At 36.1% G+C, this 21313-nt stretch overlaps 1 protein-coding gene across 7 annotated transcripts in view; it reads left to right on the plus strand.

Moving 5' to 3' along the window:
• The first annotated feature begins 4237 nt into the window (after nucleotides 1–4237).
• SCEL (sciellin) overlaps nucleotides 4238–21313 on the plus strand; it is a 154116-nt gene continuing 137040 nt past the window's right edge. For 5 of the 7 annotated variants that reach the window (XM_031958531.1, XM_031958528.1, XM_031958529.1 and 2 more), the window contains exon 1: nucleotides 18961–19106. The gene's annotated coding sequence lies outside the window, so the exon portion shown is untranslated. Of the gene's footprint in view, nucleotides 4333–18960; nucleotides 19107–21313 lie in introns of those variants that run through there. The other 2 variants (XM_031958526.1, XM_031958530.1) reach the window with 2 other exon arrangements.

The raw sequence follows: 21313 nt of genomic DNA on the forward strand, positions 1-21313 counted from the left end.
ACTCAATTTCCCCAATTATCTTGACTCAGTTTCCCTAACTGTTTTGCCTGCTTATAATTATTCAGCTCAATCCTGCAAAACAACCCTTCCCTCTTAATCAGAATATTTGATAGGATAAAAGATCCTATATTTTAGGATATCAGAATGCTTCTCCCCACCCCAAGCTATCAGAATATCAGATACTGTCTTATCAAGATGCCTCTCTCCATCTATGGTGCCTCTCCCCATTACATAATCCCCATCTCCAGTGGGTCACCCCACCCTGTCAGAGTCTTGCTCTCAGCACCCTGATTCCGCCCCTGCCTTGAGCTACCTCCTGTGTCTGAGGCATGTGTATATATGTCATTGAGAACTCAGATTATTTGCTGGATTCTTGGAGACAATAGTCTCATTCAGCCCTGGGACCAAACCATGGATCCATTTGGTCCCAGCAAATCTGTCCCTTTCAAATAAAATATTATATACTCTCTACTCTCTACCTTGCCTCAGTTTCTCTGGTATTACAAAAGCATGCTTCATCCTATATTCAGACACAATCATTTCTTTCTCTGCATATGGGTAGTATTTTTTTTTTTATTTTTATGATTAAGTCCTTCAGAATAGTCACAGATCATTGTGAGACTGAGAATATCTAAGTCATTCACATCTGATCATCCCACAGCTTTGCTCTCACTTTTTTGCATAGTATCTTTCACTTTGCATGAGCTCATGCAGGACTTTCCCAATTTTTCTGAAAGCATTCTGCTCATCATTTCTTATAGAACAATTGTATTCCACTATAATCACATAACACAATCTATTCAGTCATTTCCAAATTGATGGGTATCCCCTCAGTTTCCAATTCCTTGCCTTGAGAAAAGAGCTGCTAAAAATATTTGTGTGATCATTATATACTTCAACAACAATACTATATGATGACCAGTTCTGATGGACCAGGCCATCCTCAGCAACGAGATCAACCAAATCATTTCCAATGGAGCAGTATTGAACTGAACCAGCTACGCCCAGAGAAAGAACTCTGGGAGATGACTAAAAACCATTACATTGAATTCCCAATCCCTATATTTATGCACACCTGCATTTTTGATTTCCTTCACAAGCTAATTGTACAATATTTCAGAGTCTGATTCTTTTTGTACAGCAAAATAACGTTTTGGTCATGTATACTTATTGTGTATCTAATTGCATAGTGGATAGAGCACTAGCCCTAAAGTCAGGAGGACCTTGTAATGCTGGAGAAACTAAGCAAGATAGAGATCAGAATATTTAATAATTTATTAAATGGAGAGATTTCCTGGGACCAAATGAATCCATATTTGGTCCCAGGGCTGAATGAGACTATCATCTCAAAGAATCCAGCCTTGAATGTCTGATACAAGATTCTTTTATAGGGTTACAAGACCGATGACATAATGGGGGAGGAACCTAGGATGACATAATAGAGAAAGGTAATGGAGAGGCTCCTGATATGCTAATGATGTCTAAAATGGATAAATACCTTTATCCCATTAAACATTAAGAGGGAATAAAAATAGCCTAAGGTCTAAGATGTAAGACCTTTATCCTATCAAACATTAAGAGGGAATGGTTATAACCTGAGGCAGAGTAACTAAATAAGACAATTAGGGAAAATGGGTCAGGACATTAAAAGAGAACTGTGGCACAACAACCTGAGTTCAAAACTGGCCTTAGGGCATTTAACATTTCCTAGCTGTGTGACTTTGGACAAGTCACTCAACCCCAATTGCCTGGGGAGGGGGGTAAGGAGGGAGGAGAGAATCTCTTTTGGAATACATGCACATGTGACCACAAGTAATCTTTCCTGCCCTGGAACTGTGAGGAAGGTCCTGGCTCCACTCTGGCTGTAAGTTCTAGTGTGCTAGTGCTCCTCCCTGCTCTGGGACTGTAAGCTAGTGCTGCACCCTGATCTGAGTATAGCCAAAGCAACAGAGTCCTATCTCAGTGCTATAAAGGAGACTTCTGTAATCTCCTTCTGACTAGTTATTCAACCACCTTACTGTCTGTGGGCTGAGACCTCTGCAAGCTCCTATCACAGCTGCCACTACTGCTGTTGCTGCCACTGCCATTGTTACTAATTCAGTGACTCCCAAACCCTACTCCCAATTTGTTGGGGCTCCCCTCATACCTTAGTGCAACAGACCTTTCCTGTTGATCTTCCAAGTTGTCTTGTCCAAGTTGTCTGTATGTTAAGAAGTCTAGAATGCACCACTGCTGCCATCAGAAGCCCCTCATGGTCTGCCCCTGGTTTGCTGGGACCAGGGATATGCTGCAGAGGGTTGCACTGAGATTGCACTCCAGTCTCACCCTGGAGCAACATACCTTTCCTGCTAACCTTCTAAGCTGTGTTTGGTGGAAAATTGTTTCACTCCAAATTTTTGTGGGTTCTAGTACTCTAAAATTTGTTTAAAGTCATTATTTGAAAATATTTGAAGGGACTTGTGGGGACAATTCAGGTGAATCCCTGCCTTTACTCTGCTCTCTTTGTTCTGCCCCCAGCAAAGAAAATTTCAAAATATTTTGTGTCCATTTGTTCTTAACAATATTTGTCATCCTCATTTTATAAAGTTTTCATTAGAAGACTTAGACTCTGAGAGGTTGATTGACTCAAAGAAACAAACTGACATCAAGGATAAAATAGTGGCCCTGATAATTCAACATGATTGAGGCCAAATTCTCTCTCAACTTAGTTTTCTCCTGTGTGCGAAATTAGGGTAATATCCTTGACCTAAAAGTGGATACTAGGTAAAATATCAACTATTTCATTATTTTTTGTAATCACCCAGCTATTAAGTATCTAAAGCAGGATTTGAACCCAGGTGTTTATAACTATAAATCCAACAATAATTTCCATTATGACTTGGGGTCTACCTCATAGATTACCCTACCTCCTTAATTTGTCATTATTGCTGAGTTATTTATTTAAATGAAGGTAAACTAGGCCATTTTTGGCCTCAAATCTTATGTAGTAGTCTTTTTTATTTCCCCTGAGGCAATTGGGGTTAAGTGACTTGTCCAGGAGCACAGCTTGGATGCGTGAAGTGTCTGGAACCCGATTTGAACTCTGGTCCCCCTGACTTCAGGGTTGGTGCTCTATCCATTGCGCCACCTAGCTGCCCCATGTAGTCTTTAATTATTGAATGAGCCTTGCCTCAGACAAACTGAAACCTAGGAAAGACCTTAGCTTGAAAAGATCCTGGTCCCACATTGGCTCTGGGGCATCACCAGTCATCTTGACGTGTGTCTTCCTCCTGGATTCCATGGCTCTGGAAGAGAGAGTGATGCTGATGACATTTGCTCCTTTAAATCCCATTCATTTGCTAGCCAAGACATCACCCTTCTGATGTCATTTGTTCTGTCCAAGAACAAAGGATAAACTACAAAGATGTCTAACTTTGTGGCCCCTTTTGGGGTTTTTCTTGGCAAAGAAACTGAAGTGATTAGTCATTTCCTTTTCCAACTCATTTTACAGGTAGAGAAATTAAGGCGAAATGATATCCCCTGGGTCTCACAGCTAGTATCTCGAGGTCAGATCTCAACAGAGTTTTTAAAATATAGAACACTACTTCAAATGGTCAGGAACTAACCGATTATTTCTTCAGAACAGAATAATTAAAATGAAAAAGGCCCTTAGATAAAGGAAATTTTTAATTTGAGGTGAAAACCTGGCAAAGAAATGGAACTTATAGAGAGAATGCCCTGAGAGTGACTGGAACAGGAAATGTCCCTGAAGTATTTTCACGCAAATCTGAGTTCCTCACAGTTTGTGACAGTTCTCCCTTAGAGGCTCCCCCAGTGGAGGAACTCATTCTCAGCACCACACCCTGAAGGGGAGAAGTTTACTGCCAAATACCTGGCATAGCCACCAAGAAATTCTTGGCCTTTCACAAGAGTGTTTGTTCAGCATTCTCAGTTTTGGCCCAGAAGGGCGGGCCTCAGGAGGGTAGGTTGCATACCTTCCCAGGGAGACCCAGAACCTGTCTCTGGACCAGTAATAGTAGTCAAAGATTAGGATTTGCTGTTTACATTGGTCAGGAATTTGCCTGGGGCCTCTGTGAACTACCCAGGTAACTTCCTCTAGTAGTTGCTAAGTTTTAAAGTTTTTTTTTTTTTTTTTTTTTTTAATTTAGTTAATTGACAAGAAAGCTGTATCAATTCAAACACAATTTAAACTTTTTTTTTTTTTTTTTTTTAACTTTGGCTTACCTGGTAAATCGATGTATACATACCTTCATCTAACTTTGAGAGTGGGACATTGTGGAATAAGAAAGAAGAAAGAGTAATCTATTTTCTTGGGCCAGTAGACTACACAGAGTAAGTATAATACCGTGTGATTTATTGTTATTGTTCATTTGTTTTAGTTGTCTGACTCTTTAAGACCCATTTGGGATTTTCTTTGCTAAGACACTGAAGTGATTTGCCATTTTCTTCTCCTGCTCATTTTACAGATGAGAAACTGAGGCAAGCAGGATTAAATGATTTGACCCAGATCACACAGCTAGCAAATGAGATCTAATTTGAACTCAGGAAGATGAAGTTTCCTGACTCTAGAACTGATGCTCTATCCACTGCACCATCTAGCTGTGCATCAAGAGATACTATTTAATAAACATTCATGTGTATTCAATGATGAGTGGAGTAGGGAATTCAAGCTTTAGATACTCATTGGCTGGCTTTGGATATAAGTGGGAACCTAGACCACAAATGAATACCTATGTTTGTGCTATGCAACTTCCAGGGTAAGAAGGAGAGATTATTTGAGATTTCCTGGAGAAGGCAGTACTTGAATGATGCATTAAAGGGAAGGCATTCCAGTCATAGGGAACAATTTGAGACATTAAGAGTACAATGGCTGAAAAGGGCTGACAGGAAAGAGTAGCTCACTTTGGCTAGGGCCAAAGGTAGGATAAAGGTAGGAGAAAAGTAGGATATGGCTAGAAGGTAGATTCTAATTAGGATAGAAGGGGAAGTTCACAGGAACATTGAATGAGGAACCTGAAAGGACTTTTAAGATTATCTAGCTCAATAGTTCTTAGTTAAAAATTCTTTAATAATGTCTTAATTAGTAATTAAGTATCTATAAATATTTATAAGTCCTTATATATTAAGTGATGAGGTCGACATCAAATGATGAGGTTGGGGTAGCAATTCCAGTTCAAAATACAGGGAATAAGATGCAAAGCACAAGGCACATGTGAAGATTCCAAATGGCATTCTTTTTGCCAAAAGATTCTTTTATTATGAGAAGAGGTTATAGGCAAATGAAGAGGTAAAATAGACACCAGGTGTTGTAAATACAAAATAGATTCGGGAGAGCATATAGTTAGATTTTACTTAGCAAGGAAAGGGGTTTTAACAATTAACAAGGGAAGAGACCTAAAAAATACTGTTTGACATTTTCTTAGAACTTGGAATCTAGAACATGAATCAATAACTTAAAACCATTTTTATACATCATCACTCTACAACATCATAATATGAAACATTTTCTAAGATTTTCAAATTGTCTCTTCTGGCAAGCTATATATTAGGGATTGGACTTTTCTGCCTGAATAGTCATCTTCTCCAAAAAGTATTGTAGTTATGTTTGGAGGTACTGAGTGAAAACCTTAGGAGCTTCTGACCTCCTGAATTCACAAGGTACCATAACTCCCATTTTCATCTGTTATACTTTCTAGAATAGCTAATATATTACAGGAATACATTACATTCCTGTAATGGAGTTGGTTGTACAATTATCCTTTCTACGCTGAGTCTTCACCCATTGCAATTTCAATATATGGCAGGTTGGCATATGAAATTAAATAGGAATTTTAGGGGAGTTTTGCCAAAGCCACAGAAAATACACAAAGGCCAGAAGATAGCAAAAAAATTGGAAATTCAGAAATGCATAAAATATATGTTTTGTATTGTTTAATGTCAATATATTTTATCTTTTAATACCATAATTCAAACTTTTTCCCTTGTATAAAGAGAAAGCCAAAAAAATTTATACGAATTTTCCAGATCATGGGGTTGTCTTGCTCCTAATTCCCATGATATAGTTGGGATTTCTTCTACACTATTTCTAAATCCCTAAGAGACAGTAAGCAAAGAACTGAAAAGCTTCAAAGAAGACAAACCATAAAAAGGGGGAGGGGCATGAGAAAATTCTAAAAAAATTGCATTCCTAAAAGAAATTTTTAAAGGTGAGTCAGGTTTGGCCTTTTTCTCTCTTTACTTGTTCTTTCATGCTTGGCTGGGGGAAGGAGTAAAGAGAAGAAACCTGTCTGATTTGGCACTGAGCTTTTGAAGAGTAGTATAACATCTTGTTTAATAGATAATGAAAGGGAAACTTAACCACTCCAATAAAGGCATTAAACATAAGTTTTACCTAGAGTAGCTGTAAGTTTGAGGAGATTCTCCAAGGAACATCAGAAGAATTGGGGGTGGGGGGGAGGGAGAAAAGGTAGGTAGTTTGACTTTCTTGTCCTGGATACCCTGATGCTTTGACCTTTGAGACCAAGTTAAATGTGTAGGAATGACTCTTCCAGGCCGCTTCAGATTTCAGATTCAGGTAATTGTCTTTGCCTCAATATTGAGAGACAGAACACAATGAGAATGGGACAAAATCAACTGATGCTACTTTTGCTACTTCAGAATGTTCTTATCTGTGTTTTTCTCTAATTTACTCCAGTAAATGCATTTAATGGATATGTTCATTAAATAGTATTCTGGGGTCATGCTTAAAATAATGGGGGGAACAATTATTAGGATCTTGTGAAATGGAGGTGAACTTGAGCCAAGTTAGGAATGGATTTAAGATGGAAATTAATTATATCTTTAGACAGAAATACCAGGAAGCAGAGAAAAAGAAAATCTGGTCCCATACACATACATGCATGGTGACTAAAAAGGGCACAGGAATGGGAAGGTCCTACCTGAGCATTCCATTTCTTAAGCTGGTAGCTTGCTCAAGCACAGACTCCAAACCCAGATGCAGCCATTACAGCTATACTTTGTGCTGTTATTATTGTTTGTTCTTCCTTCTCAAAAAGGACTATGACTTTAGGGAGGTGACTCATAACATGTAAGTAAATTGGATTTAAGTGAAGGAGAGCTGTGCAAGGTCACCTGCCTCACTTTGCCCTCCAGAACCATCTGAGTCCAGTAGCAAGATATAGATCAAGACAACTGGAGATGGCCCTGGATGAAATGTGAGACTTTGGACTTTTAAGCTAAAGTCTTCAACAGGTTTCAGTTTGACTGAGGCCATGTGCAAAAATAGCACTAAGAGAACCATTACTTTATATATTAAAAATAAATTTAGGATAATTTTTGTTGGAAGAGAAAGTTTAGTTTGCAGGTTTTATCATTAAGATATATAAACAGAAAAGGAGTAAAAATGAAAAAAAAAGGAGAGTGGGGTACACAAAAGTCCTCTAAGACTGTTAGATCTATACCTTCGAAGATTAGAAGATTGGTCAGGTGAATTGAAGAAATGTTCAGAATTGGAGTAACCTTCTTAAGAATTGATTCTTTGCAGAAAATTCTATGATGAGATGAACTTAGACTTTTTCCCATTAAGGCTATCCCAGCATGATCTCCCTTTCCCATAGATGAAAACACAGACATATATTACTCTTGATTAAATTAATATGCAGGATGTGCAAGGAAAAGAAAATATCACTAAATGTGAAATTGAACATTTTATGAAATCATTTCCATTTTACAGCTAGAAACTTGTATAGCCTGGATTCCTTCCTTCCTTCCTTCCTTCCTTCCTTCCTTCCTTCCTTCCTTCCTTCCTTCCTTCCTTCCTTCCTTCCTTCCTTCCTTCCTTTCTCCTTCCCTCCCTCCCTCTCTCTCTCCCTTCCTTCCTTCTTTCCTTCCTTCCTTCTTTCCTTCCTTCCTCCTTTTCTTTCCTCCCTGGAACTCCATCAGCCAGCACCACACCATCCATATGTAGGAATGCTGTGGATACGTTCACTTACCTTTGCAGTATACTTTCTAGGGATGTACACATTGATAATGAGGTTGACACATGCATTGCCAAAGCCAATTCAGTGTTTGGGAGGCTCCAGGGAAAGTATGGGTGAGGAGAGGTGTTAGATTGACTACCAAATTGAATGTTTACAGGACCATTGTGCTGAACTCATTGTTGTATTCCTGAGATATTTGGATAACATTATGCCAGGAAAATGAATTGCTTCCATTTGAATTGTCTTAGGAAGATCCTGAAGATCACCTGGCAGATAAGATAGAAGACACCAAGATTCTTTTTCAAATTAAACTGACAAGCATTCAAAAGAGCTCACAGTGTGGCCTGGCCATATTGTTTGAATGCAAATGTACATTTGCCAAAAAGATTATTTTATGGAGAATTCACACAAGGCAAGTGCTCACAAGGTGGTCAGAAAAAACAATAAAAGGACACTGTCAAGGTCTCAAGAACTTTAGAATTGATTGTATGCCATAGGAGACACTGGTACAGGACCTCTCAGCATGGTATGCCCTCATCAGAGAAGGTGATGTGTTCTATGAGCAAAACAGAATTGAATTAACTCAGAAGAAATGAGAGATGTGCAAAATTAGAGAAGTCACCCCAACACTTTATAGAAACTATTTGTGTTTGACCTTTGGCAGTCTTCTGAATTCATATTGATCTGATCAGCCCCAGTCAGACATACTGTAACTTGATTCCAACAATGATGTCATTTTTATTTCTTTGAGAATGATGGGCAATAACTAACCAAAGTATTTTAATAATGTCTTAAGGGAAGAAAACACAAGGAAGGGGAAGATTTAAGTCCACAGAACTTTTTCTTTTGCAGAGAGCTGTAAGCCAAATTCAGCCCACTTCAGCTTTTGTAGGGCCCACTGACTAAAAGCTTGGAGAGGGCATTCCCAGATTTGGCACAGGACTTTTGCTAACCCCTGTTAGCAAGATAATCCAAATGTAATATAGTGTTGTTTCTATCATTGTGTCCAACTTATTGTGAAACAAGTGCTAGATTTGGAATTAGAAGTCCTTAATTCAGATTACCTAGGTGATATAGTAGATAAAAGTATTAGGATGGCCTGGGTTCAAGTATGGCCTCTGATACTTACTAGCTGTGTATCCCTGGGCAAGTCACTTAACTGTCTGCCTCAGTTTCTCCACCTGTAAAATGAGCTGGAGAAGGAAATGGTAAACTCCTCTAGTATATTTGCCAAGAAAAACTGAACAATAAAAGTCCTTAATTCAAATTAAAGTACAGCCATTTAAATGTTTTGTAACATGGGGTGCCACTTAATTTTCCTCACATTTTTACATTAATTTTGTCTTCAATAAAGTTAAGGATTTCAAGAAGATGACTTCTAATGAGCTATCCGACTCTAAATCTATGATCCTATGAATATTTATTAGGCTCCTGCTTAGGACAAAGTGCTATTATTATGTTTGGATAATGCAAACAAAACAAGAGCAAACTAAAAGTAACATAGTCCTTGATGTCAAAAACTTTATAATTCTATAAAAACAACAATAACAATAATAACAACAATAACAGAATTGTATCAACCTATGCTCTTTGTTGCTAAATTTCTGGTGGGCAATGACACTCAAGTAAGGATTGCCCATTCTTAAGATGGCTTATATTTTTAACCTAGTGTTGGAGATAGTTTTATAAAATCAATGCCCATTTCCTATTTCCATATTTGCTGAAAAAAATAAATGCATTGGAAAGACATGGAAGAGAGAAGAAGTTCAATGATCCAATCAGAAATTTCTCATTGGATGAATCACATCTTGGTGTTGGAAAGGATTTCAGTAGTTGCCATCAATGTGTTTCCTTCTAGTTGTAGAGTACTCCCTGTAGTTTAAAAAAAAAAGTTGTTTCTCAATAGGATGATATACAAGAAGGAAATGAAAGGGGAGTGATGAATTTTCATTTTAATGAATGCCACTTACTAAATGGGCAACTCTGGGCAAGTCACTCAACAAGTCATTCAACTTTTCTAGTTTTTAATTTCCTTATTAAAATGAGGAGGTTGAACTGGGCATATCTAACATCTGAAATTTAATGATTCTAAGTACCAGAGCACTTTTCTTTTTATTGGTTTTCCCTAGAGACATCTCTATCCCGAAGTTTTATAAGGAGTATTTGTGTCAGACCTGTGATAGAATCTTCCAAACTTATTTTGGACTGCTCTGCCACAGTGTTACACACTGTACCTTGTGACTCTAACAGTGAGATGTCATTGGTGGTCTTAAAGTGTGGAGGACCAACAATAAAAGAACACATCTACTGGGTAGAGTTGTGAGACTAATGGCATTTTTCAAAATAGGTTTGATTTGCATAGGTGAAAGAGTTAAGCAATGGGTTAGACTTGAAGGTACTTCAGTTTTGTGGACCAGTGAAAACTACCATTCATTTCTCTCAGTATTTGCCTATCTACACAGACTCCATCTCCACCTTTGCCTAAAGTCTGGACTCTCATTTTTGACTTCTTATATGAGCATTGTGAATCTAAATAATGACAATTTCATATAAAATGCATAGATTTTTGCCTCCAGTGGCTCCCTCCCCCTTTTTTTATTAAAGCTTTTTATTTACAAAACATATGCATGGGTAATTTTTCAACAATGACCTTTGCAAAGTCTTCTTCTGTTCCAAATTTTCCTCTCCTTTCCCCCACCCCCCTCCTCTAGATGGCAGGTAGTCCAATACCTGTTAAATGTGTTAAAATATATGTTAAATCTAATATATGTAAACATGTTTATACAGTTTTCTTGCTGCACAAGAAAAATCGGATCAATAAGGGAAAAAAAACTGGAAAAGAAAACAAAATGTAAGCAAACAACTACAGAAAGAATGGAAATGCTATGTTGTGTTCCACACTGTTCCCATGGTTCTTTCTCTGGGTGTAAATGGCTCTCTTCATCACTGAACAATTGGAAATGGTTTGAATCATCTCATTATTGAAGAGAGACACGTACATCAGAATTGATCATCGTATAATCTTGTTATTGCCATGTACAATGATCTCCTGATTCTGCTTATTTCACTCAGAATCTCTTCATCTAAGTCTCTCCAGGCCTTTCTGAAATCATCCTGTTGGTCATTTCTTACAGAACAATAATATTCCATAGCATTCATATACCACAATTTATTCAGCCGTTCTCCAATTGATGGGCATCCACTCAGTTTCCAGTTTCTAGCCACTACAAACAGGGCTGCCACAGACATTTTGGCACATACAGGTCCCTTTCCCTTCTTTAAAATCTCTTTGGGACATAAGCCCAGTAGTAGCACTGCTGGATCAAAGGGTATGCATAGTTTGATAGCTTTTTGAGAATAGTTCCAGAGCTTCCAGTGCCTTTGATAAAGACAAATGACCAAAAGACCAATGCTATTTATTTTGGGAGACAATGCAGTTTAATAGAGCAAAGCTTGGACTCAGGGTTATAGGTTTGGTTTTGCAAGCTAATTATCTGTGAAACTTCAGGCAAATCCCCTCATCTCTATAAGATTCATTTTTCTGAGGGTGATAGGGGGATGCCCTATTTAATTCTTGGGGTAATTATGATAACCTGATTAAGAACTTTTTAAATGCGTTATTGTGCTGGATATAGAGTTATATAAACATGAGTTATTGTTTTGAATAGAGTATATTTGTCATTTTGTGGAGATTTTAACATTCCTATTTAGGTCATATACAGACCTGGATCAGCTTATTTAGTTTCCCTTGCCCAACCACTTTATCAAGTATGTGGCATTTTATGTGTGGGTGCAACCTTGCAAATGTTCAGTTATGCAGTCTTTCATTTCTTTTGTTTAATGGATAAACCACATTGATATGGCACATGAAGTAATTTAATTCTCAACCCCCCTTTTTTTTAACATTTAAAATTTTCAGCTAATAAATATTTTTTTAAAAATCTGTTCTGCTATCACTATCCTCCTCTCTCTGTACACACACACACACACACACACACACACACACTGAGCAAATTTAAAAAATGAAGATCTTAACATATAGCTAGCTGTGTAGTTTGGCAAAACAAATTACCATTTTAGCCAAGTCTGAAAAATGGATGTCTTTTCATGCATTTTTAGGTAGTTACCTCTCAGTCAGGAGGTGAACAAAGTGTTTCATCATCTTCACTCTTTGGTAGCCCTTTTCCCAGTATCCAGGCAGAACTAAAAGCTATATATCGAATCTGAAAATAAATAACACTCTCTAATTTGCCTTAAGGCCTTGATGTCCATAAGAATGCAAATGCCTTTTGTAAGTGTTCTGGGCTAGGTCTGATTCAGGATAATTTAATTCAGGAATGAAATGAGAAGTTTGTAGATCATTCAGCAGTTAAAAAAAGGAGATTTATTTAGCCATAGCAGGAGGATGCTCAATAAGGATGTGCTTTTAAGATACCCAGAGTTGATTTAATTGAATAAAGTTTGTTTGTATGAGTTGCCATTGTCCACTAGCCAAATGTTAGAATGGATACCTAGAACTTGTCATCTATCTGCTTTGTAGTTAGGTGACCAGGATACCAGCAGTCTTAGCTCTTGGTCCCCTGGACTAAACAAATCTCAAGGATGGTTCCAATATTTTTTTAGGAAAAAGAAAAGCTATATTTACAGGGGAGCAGGGATTACCATGTTGTTCCTGCCACAGATGAGGTAAAGAGTGTGAATAAATTTATTCGATTTTTTTTAAGTTGCAAAAAGTAAGGAAATGATAGGCAAATACTTCATATCAGCAATAACCAGCTGTAATTTCTTGTTATGCTATGACATCTCAAGTAATATAAAGGGAAAATTTGAAATTGTCTCTAAATTCTGAATAGAAATTTGATTTTAATGCTATAAATTATTTGTACATGTGTTATATTACAATGATTCACACAGAGTTGCACATTAACGCACAACACAGAGAGATGACTTCAGACTTAGGAAGTTCTTAGTTCATACATACATACATACCTACCCTTTGCTGAGCATTAAATTATTTGACTTTGAGCAAGGCATTTAACTTTTCTACATGCCCGACAGCTATTAAAGACTATAAATTGCACAGTATGTATCACTTTGTATTGGTAAAGGGAGTTTCTGCACTGAGAATAACTGAAATTTTAAGTTTCTTCAATATATATGCATATGTATAGGTACATAAAGTGCCTTTACACAAATATATATGTGTATGTATATATATATATATATGTTATGTATCTATTATCTAGATATCTATTGCAGATAGGTAAATAGATTTATGACAGTAAAAGGGGAGGAGAGAGAGAGAGAGAGAGAGAAGAGAGAATTCAGATCAGTGTGTTAGTAGTAACATAATATGAGGAAAGGAAGATGGTTGTTGTAAAATTACTTAATTTTCCTATCAAACAAACAAAAAAATAGGAAATCATTGGTTGTTCTAAAGGGATTTAATGGACAAAACTGTAGACTATTTTTGAATAGCAATAGTCTATTGATCTTTTTACAAAATACTTAGAAATAAAAGTACACGCTCAATCTGTAAAGATCTTTGCTTCTGCATTTTAGAGCATAAATGATTGTACATTTTAATAGATTATATTTTTATAAGATTAGGATTGCAAAGAATTTTCTTATCTCATTTGTAATCCCTACAATGAATGGCTCTGTAAAATAGACAATGTAATGATAATAATGACTAACATTTATATAGTGCCTACTATATTCTAGATACTGTGCTAAGTGCTTTACAATTATTATCTCATTTCCAAACACAACCTTCTTGAGAAGTAGGTACCATTATTATCCCCATGTTACAGCTGAGAAAACTGAAGCAAACAATGATTTAGTAAGTGAAGTCAGATTTGAATGCAAGTTTTTCTGACTGACCAAATTCCTCTTTCTACTCTGTCACCTAGCTACCTATTTCTAAACATAAATATTAATACTTCTATTTTGAAGATGAAGAAATTAAGGTTTAGAGTATTTGACAGTCACATAGATAAATCTCCATTTAGGCCTCCAATTAGCCCAATTATAGGGCTCTTTTGAATACACCATTGACTGGAATCCCAAGAGTATATTTATTCTGTAGTTATTTCAATCTGTTAAAAAAAAACTTGGTGAGATCCCATATATTCCTATATACACAGTACTCTGGCAGTCACTTATAGAAGTCCACAGAGTGAATGTGAAATTTGGCTGTATTAAGTGTGTCTCAACACAAGCTTAAGGAAATCCAAAAATACCAAAAAACTAGTATAAGAAAACATGGAACTTACAAGATAGTATGACAGTCTAGCTTTATTAAAGGAAGATATTTACAAGATGAAGTTTAATGAGGGAGAATGATAGAAATAAGTCAGAAGGGCTATGGGTGGAAATGAGCTTCTGACAAATTCCTGGAAGGAACTGAGCATTGTGGTAAGGCAACAAGGGAATGAGACCATTCTGTCTTCAATCAGCAAAATCTGATGTGTTTTTAATAGGTTATATTGTTTTATTTTTTAATTAGTCTAAAAGGACTAGACAATAAAGGGAGGAAGGAAGACTCTGGATTTGAGAATTGATGCTGATTCAAGACAGTGAGGAATGGGAGGAGGTAAGAATAATGGGGAATAGAAGACTAGTTGAAATTCAAACTTTTTGACTGGAAAAGAGGCTTTAGGTCATTACTTTTAAACTTAGATTGAATGAATCAAGTTTTCCTCTTTGGCACTTCTTCTTTGAGGAAGTTGAGGAGGCTTGTTTTTACAAAAGAGTAACATTTTAGGAATAAGCTTTATTTTGCACAGGTTACCTCTGTGGAGTTATTGTGTTCCCCGCTGGGTACCACACTTTAGGAAGAACTTTGATAGACTTGCAGAATATCCAGAGATAGGTCAAGAATTTCAAATATTCTGTATGAAGAGCAGTTGAAGGAATTAGTTGCTGTTTATTTTGGAAAAGGGGAGCTAAGGAGGGGGTTATCGTAGCAGCTTTTGAGGGATTGTCTTATGGAAGAGAGTATTAATTTGTTCATGTTACCCCAGAGGGCAGAAGTAAGAATGATGAGTAGACATTACCAGGAGGTCTGAATGAAAGAAAACTTCCTAGCAATTAAAACAATACAAAAAATGGAATGGGTTGCCTGGGGATGTGGCAGATTCTCTCAATTAGACTTAAAGTTTTCAAGTAAAGCCTGAATGAGCATTCTTTAGAGTGTGTAGGGAATTTTTTTTAAAGATAAGAATTGACTTAAACAGTCAATTCTTTCTTTTCAATCTCCCTCCTTCCCTCCCTTCCTTCCTTCCTTCCTCCCTCCCTCCCTCCCTCCCTCCTTCCTTCCTCCCTCTCTCCTTCCTTCCTTCCTTCTTCCTTCCTTCCTTCCTTCCTTCCTTCCTTCCTTCCTTCCTTCCTTCCTTCCTTCCGGATTTGAACTACCTTCTTCTTGATTTTAATGGAGAAAGGGGAGAGAAAGATGAGGAAGAAGCAGGGAGAGCCCACAAAAACCATGACTCTTTCATTCTGCCCTGAAGAGTTGGTAAGGAGATAGTGGGCATCATTTATCCTTTCTTTAACAACATGCAGACAGACCTAGAGAGGTTAAGTGATTCACTTAGGCACCATCAATGAGTCAGTGCTGGAGTTGCTAATAGAATACATTAGGTCTCTGGCTGCCTCTTCAGAGGGCTCCACATGAAACCACATAGCTTTAACTTGATTAAAATAGATTAAGCAATGGTAGCCAGCACATTGCCTGTTATTTCATTAGTTCTGGCATCCATCTATATCCAATCAAAAAGAAATCTGCTTTGTAATTATCACCCTAATGATATCTCTTTAGTGTTTACATTCAGATAACATTTATTTTTCTCCATTGGAAAGGCAGGCAAATGGAAGCCCTCTACTTCTCTAAATAATCCTTACGATTCCATCCACAATGGAGTAACATTAGAATGCAGTGAGACATGTATCTAAAACTAGGTTAGTTTCAGTTTTCAGTGAAAGTTTTGTGGGTCTGTTGGGGATTATTAAAGGGATGTTGTTATTATTTAGTTGTGTCTGATTCTTTATGGTCTGACTGAGGCAAATAGGATAAGAGACTAACCCTGGATCATGCAGCTAGCAAGTGTCTGAGGCTGGATTTGAATTTAAGAAGATGAGTTTTCTTGACATCAAGCCCAGAATTTTCCTCCTAGCTTCCCCATTGAAGTAGTAGTGATTTACAAATATAGAGTGTCAAGTGAACTTCATTGTATACTTCACAATACAAAGCACAGGTCCTCCCTCTTAAGAACTGTAGGGTATAGTGTAGGAAGAATTCTGAACTGAGATTAAGGGACCCTGGATTTGAATTCAAGGTCTTCTGTTTATTTTTTAGGCAAGTTCTATTTGGAAGGACATGGGATTATTTTTATAATTATTTATAGGACGTTAGATTATTTTTATAGATCATTTATGGTTCTTATGAGATTACTTTTCATATGCAACATGGTGGATTGAACAGATAGCTGCTGGCTTTGGAGTCAGGAAGACCAGAGTGAAGGTCTCATTTCTTCTTCTTCTGTACTGGCTATGTGACTTTAGGACAATCACTTATTCTGAGTACAACTTCCTAAAATCATAAACAACAGAGAAAGGGGTTAATTTGTTTTGCTAGATTTGTTGATGAAAAACAGGTCTGTCTTCTGTTCCTACTTGAAAGAGAGAGTAAAAGATAGACATAAAGACAGAAAGTCAAAGAGAAACACACACAGAGAGATGCTTACAACCTTCCAAAGATGATGTACTCAAATAATTCCTTTATACTCTTCAAATCACAGAATGAGAAAAGAGGAAGGTCCTTTTGATCATGAAAAGCAGAGCTTATGGCTCACTGGAACAAGGACTTTCAAAGTTCAGTCAGAATCAGGTTAATATGCAATTGGGAAATGTAATAAAAATACAATACAATATAGATAATATTAGCTTAAGATTTTCTAAGTCAATATGAAGCTTCAGGGATCCCGTTTTATTTGAGTTTTACATCACTTAGAAGATTTTACTCCTTAAAACCTGACTGAAGTCAAAGCAAGTATATTCTACCTAATTACTAAGGTCTGATTAGGCTTCGCTAAGCTGGTCCTTTAATTTTATGCAAACCAGTATTTTGTTTTTAATATCTTCATCCGTTATAGGCTATAGATATTTGGAAATGATATTTATTTTCTTAAATTTGGGGGCTTAAAGAAAGAAAACAAAGATATAGAAGTTGGGAAAACTGGTAGATGAAATATAAATAAGACAATTGCTAATTCCACACCATAATGTGTGTTAGATATATTCACCTTGCAAGGTAAACTCCTTTTCCTCTGACATTAATGCTTTCCCATATACATCAAGGAACTCCCTCCAACTATGCAGAGATATTTTTTAGAATAGTGAACTCTAAACTTTTTTGAATATTCAAAAAATAGAGTTTTGCTTTGTTTTGTTTTGATGCAGGCCACCCGCTGATTTTCTTCAAGGTCTGGTCTAGAGTCCCACTTGAACAAAGTCTTTTCTCATTCCCTCTCTTCTCACTGGTTCATATTGCACACAATATATCCCATATATATATATAAATTTTTTTGTGATGGATGAAATCTGCTTTCAAACTTTTCTAGTTTCTGTTTCTGCTTGTCCCTATAAAGTAAGTTTCAGTGCCATTCTTTTTGGATAAATTTTAATCCTATGCTTTCCTATTAATTTGCTTTCTAATTTGGGGTGTCACATCTTTTTCAGTTTTTTTCCTCTGCAATGTTATTGACCTATCAACATCATGACATTGTTTTGAGAAATAACTAATAAATATGTTTGTAAAATACTTTGCATCTATCAAGTGGTACAGGAATACTGAATTGCAAAATTTTATAGACTTTTTTTATTGCATAGAAATATCTTTTATTCCCCAGAATTAGAGGAACAGGTGTGGTAGCTCTCCAGTTCTAGTTGAATATTGCTAATGACTATATTCTACAATGTTCAACCTTCCTGCTTATTATTATAATCGTAGATGAAGTCCTAATTGAATTATACTGTGTAGCAGACCTGCTTAACTGGTAGGACTTGGTTAATTGTGTGACAGATGAAGAAAGATGGTTAAATGATCTTTATGTTCCCTTCTAGCTCTAAAATTAATTGGTTTTATGTCTTCAGAAACTCTTAAGAACTGATTTCTTTTTATTAAAGTTGAACATCTAGAAATGACAGGATGACTGCATATATCTTTGTTATCATAAAATATGTTCATTTGGGAATATTTTATGGTAGGGGCCATCTAAGAGACTGGTCATTCTAAGTTGTTCCTTATCCTTCAATAAGATATATTCTGAGAAAAAAATATTAAAAATAAAAAATTTTACTTCCTTCAAACATGAAAAAAATTGAAATAATTTGTTTCTTTGTACTCTTTATTCATAAGAACAATAGTAAGAAGTTTCATATTTTCATATTTTCTCTTTCCCCTTCCTTCTATCCAGGAGAACAAGTTTGTTCAGGTGGTATCTTCATACCTACTACTACCTTATACCAAAATGTTCCATATGTCAATATTTGCATAACACATTTCTTTGGACTGATCCCCAAATAGATACATTTTTAAGACTTTTCTCTCTTAAAGGAGATTTTCCCCTCAGGATGCTTAGATTTCTTTCTGTACCTGTGCATCAACTTTCAGATAATGCAAGGTGCATTAACCTTTCCAAACTCAGCTTTTTTCTTTTCTTTTCTTTTTTTTTTTTAAATAAGGAATCCAGAATGGTTTGATACTCTCTCAGTAGCATAGTGGAACAATTGTGCAACTTCATTGATATCAATGAAAGTGTTGATAGGTATAATTTTTGGCACAATAAGGATATAACTTGCATAAGGAATTCATCCAGGAGAGAAGTTTCAGACACTCTGGTGCTTTTAATGGAATTGCTTTTTGTTCTAGGTGGCACCTTATTTCACACTACTTACCTCCTCCTCCCTGTGTGACTCAGACTTTGAGGGAGAAGCCTTTAAACTATTCATTAAAACAGTCAGATAGAGGTAGATTCTACTTCCAGTCATCCTGAGCTACACCTCAGTTTCAGGTTGGGGAATTACTGCAGACCTACCTACAAAGCCCTGGCTGTTCACTAAAGGGAGGTAAGGTGAATTCTACCAATGCAAATAAACGAGATAGATTTCTTGCATCACTTATCCTTCTCTTAAACTGGAGCTCTTACTGTGTGAACTTTTCCTTTCACTTGTTTTAAATAGTTTGCTCAACCAGCCTTTACAGAGTAGCTCTTTTCCATTGGTAGTTCTTGCAGTTTTTAGATCACACTATTTTTAGTTTTTTTTGGCACTTTTATATGTTGGGAAGTATGACGATAGTTTATTCAGTTTTTCTTGTGAGGGATTTCATCTGGGGAGTTCTGAGCAAATACGAATCACGTCTTTTAAAAGGAGGAGCTAGACAAGCTCTCACTAGCTCATTTCTCAACTCAGAATACTTAATAATTAAACACACAATCTCTATTTTTGATAGATAATAATTTTAGCAAATTTATTTAAACATGTATTATTCAGCTACTGGTAGTTTTGTTATTCTTGATTTAAGCAATTTGATGCTCATATTGATGTCATAGACAGATGCCAAAAAAACCCCAACAACAACAACCCCCCAAGAAACAAAAAAACACCACCCATCTTTCTGCTACTCTAGATCAAAAGAGAGTGAAGATGGGGTGGTTTAAAGAAGAATTTTTTCTTTCCTTTTCTTTCTGATTTTTCTGCATGGAGTGCCAAATACTTCACATAGAAACTGGGGTTCTAACCTAACAGGTGCTTAATTTATGGGGGACAATATTTCACTTCTGTTTCTTGTTTCAAGACAGAAATATCCCCACCCAAGTCCTGTAAAACCAGTTTTAGAAGCTCTTTGATATGAATAGACAATTTACTTTTAAGTCTTTTTTTTTTTTTTTAATTTGGTAAGTTAGCTTGCTTTCCTTTCTTCTCTCAATTTTGTCAATCATTATTATTTATAAGGTAGTGTTGTAGGAATTGAGCCCAGACTGTCCTTGCTGTTGTTTGGTTAGCAGGAAAGTGTTCTTCAAGGGGGATGGTCTGGATCTACAATGTACACTAATCTTACAAACTTGAGGAATAGAGATTTTGTGGTATTTGCTGGAATCCATGAAGATCTCCAGACAAATATACTCATTTCACAATGTTTTTTAAAGAATTTGATAACTTGTGCTTGAAAGAATGAAAGCATTTTGAACATTTGAAATAACCCAAAACTTAAGATTTAGACTTTTATGGTTAGAATGTTATAATGAAGTGGGTTTTTAAAATTGACTTTGAAAGAACAGAAATCAATTTTTTTTTACCCCTTCATATTTATAATCTATACTACAGTATGGCATTTTTTAGGTTGATTTTTACTATATTCCTTCAAATATAAACATCTAAATTCCACTGAGTGAGATTTTCTATTAACTCCCTTTTTAGAAGTCTTTGCAAATCAAAATATTTAGTTAAAAGCATAAAAATTCAGTAAAAACATCTATATGTTTCCAAATATTTGGATTTTTATCATAGATAAATAATCCAGGTTTTTGGCTGTTTTCCCATTTTGATTCCACTCATATTATTTATTCAAGCTAATTTATAGAATATTAAAATATTAGAAATGAAAGGAATCTTAGCTATGCTCTTATACAAATTTGTCATTTTATAGATGAGAATGTAAGGGACTAGGGAGATCAAATAATTTGCTTATGAGTTAGTGGCAAGGTGGGGACCAGGACTCAGGTTTCTCAATTCCTGACTTTGTTTTTTTTCTTTCTCATACCAATTTGATACCTTATTCTAGACTTATGATTTTTTTCAGTGTTATTCAGTGTTCAGTCATAGAGAATAAAAATGTCTGGTTACAAAAATGCAGCATAGTGAGAAAGTGAGAAAGACACTGGATTGGAAGTCAGGGGACCTGGCTTCTGCCTATAGTTCAACTTCTGCCTATAGTTGCCTTCTCTGTGTGGCCTTAGCAAATCATTATAACTGTATTGCCCTCAGCTTACTCATATATAAAACAAAGGAATTGGACTAGGACTTCTTTGTAAGGTCCCTTCTAACTTTAACATTTTATGATTCTCTAATTCTAAATAAGCAAAATTCCAGCACTGGAAAAGAATTGTAAATCATATTGAAATCAGAAGTTCCTTAGCATATAGTATCTTAATGTATTACTATAATATATAAGACAAGATTATAAAGTAAGGAAATTAACTTTCAATGTGTGACTTGTATATTCAGTCTTGACACTTTATAGCAGAATTGTAAAAGCCCAAATGTCATGCTGG

Source organism: Sarcophilus harrisii, chromosome 3, assembly GCF_902635505.1.
Source record: "Sarcophilus harrisii chromosome 3, mSarHar1.11, whole genome shotgun sequence".
Classification (NCBI taxonomy): Eukaryota; Metazoa; Chordata; class Mammalia; order Dasyuromorphia; family Dasyuridae; genus Sarcophilus; species Sarcophilus harrisii.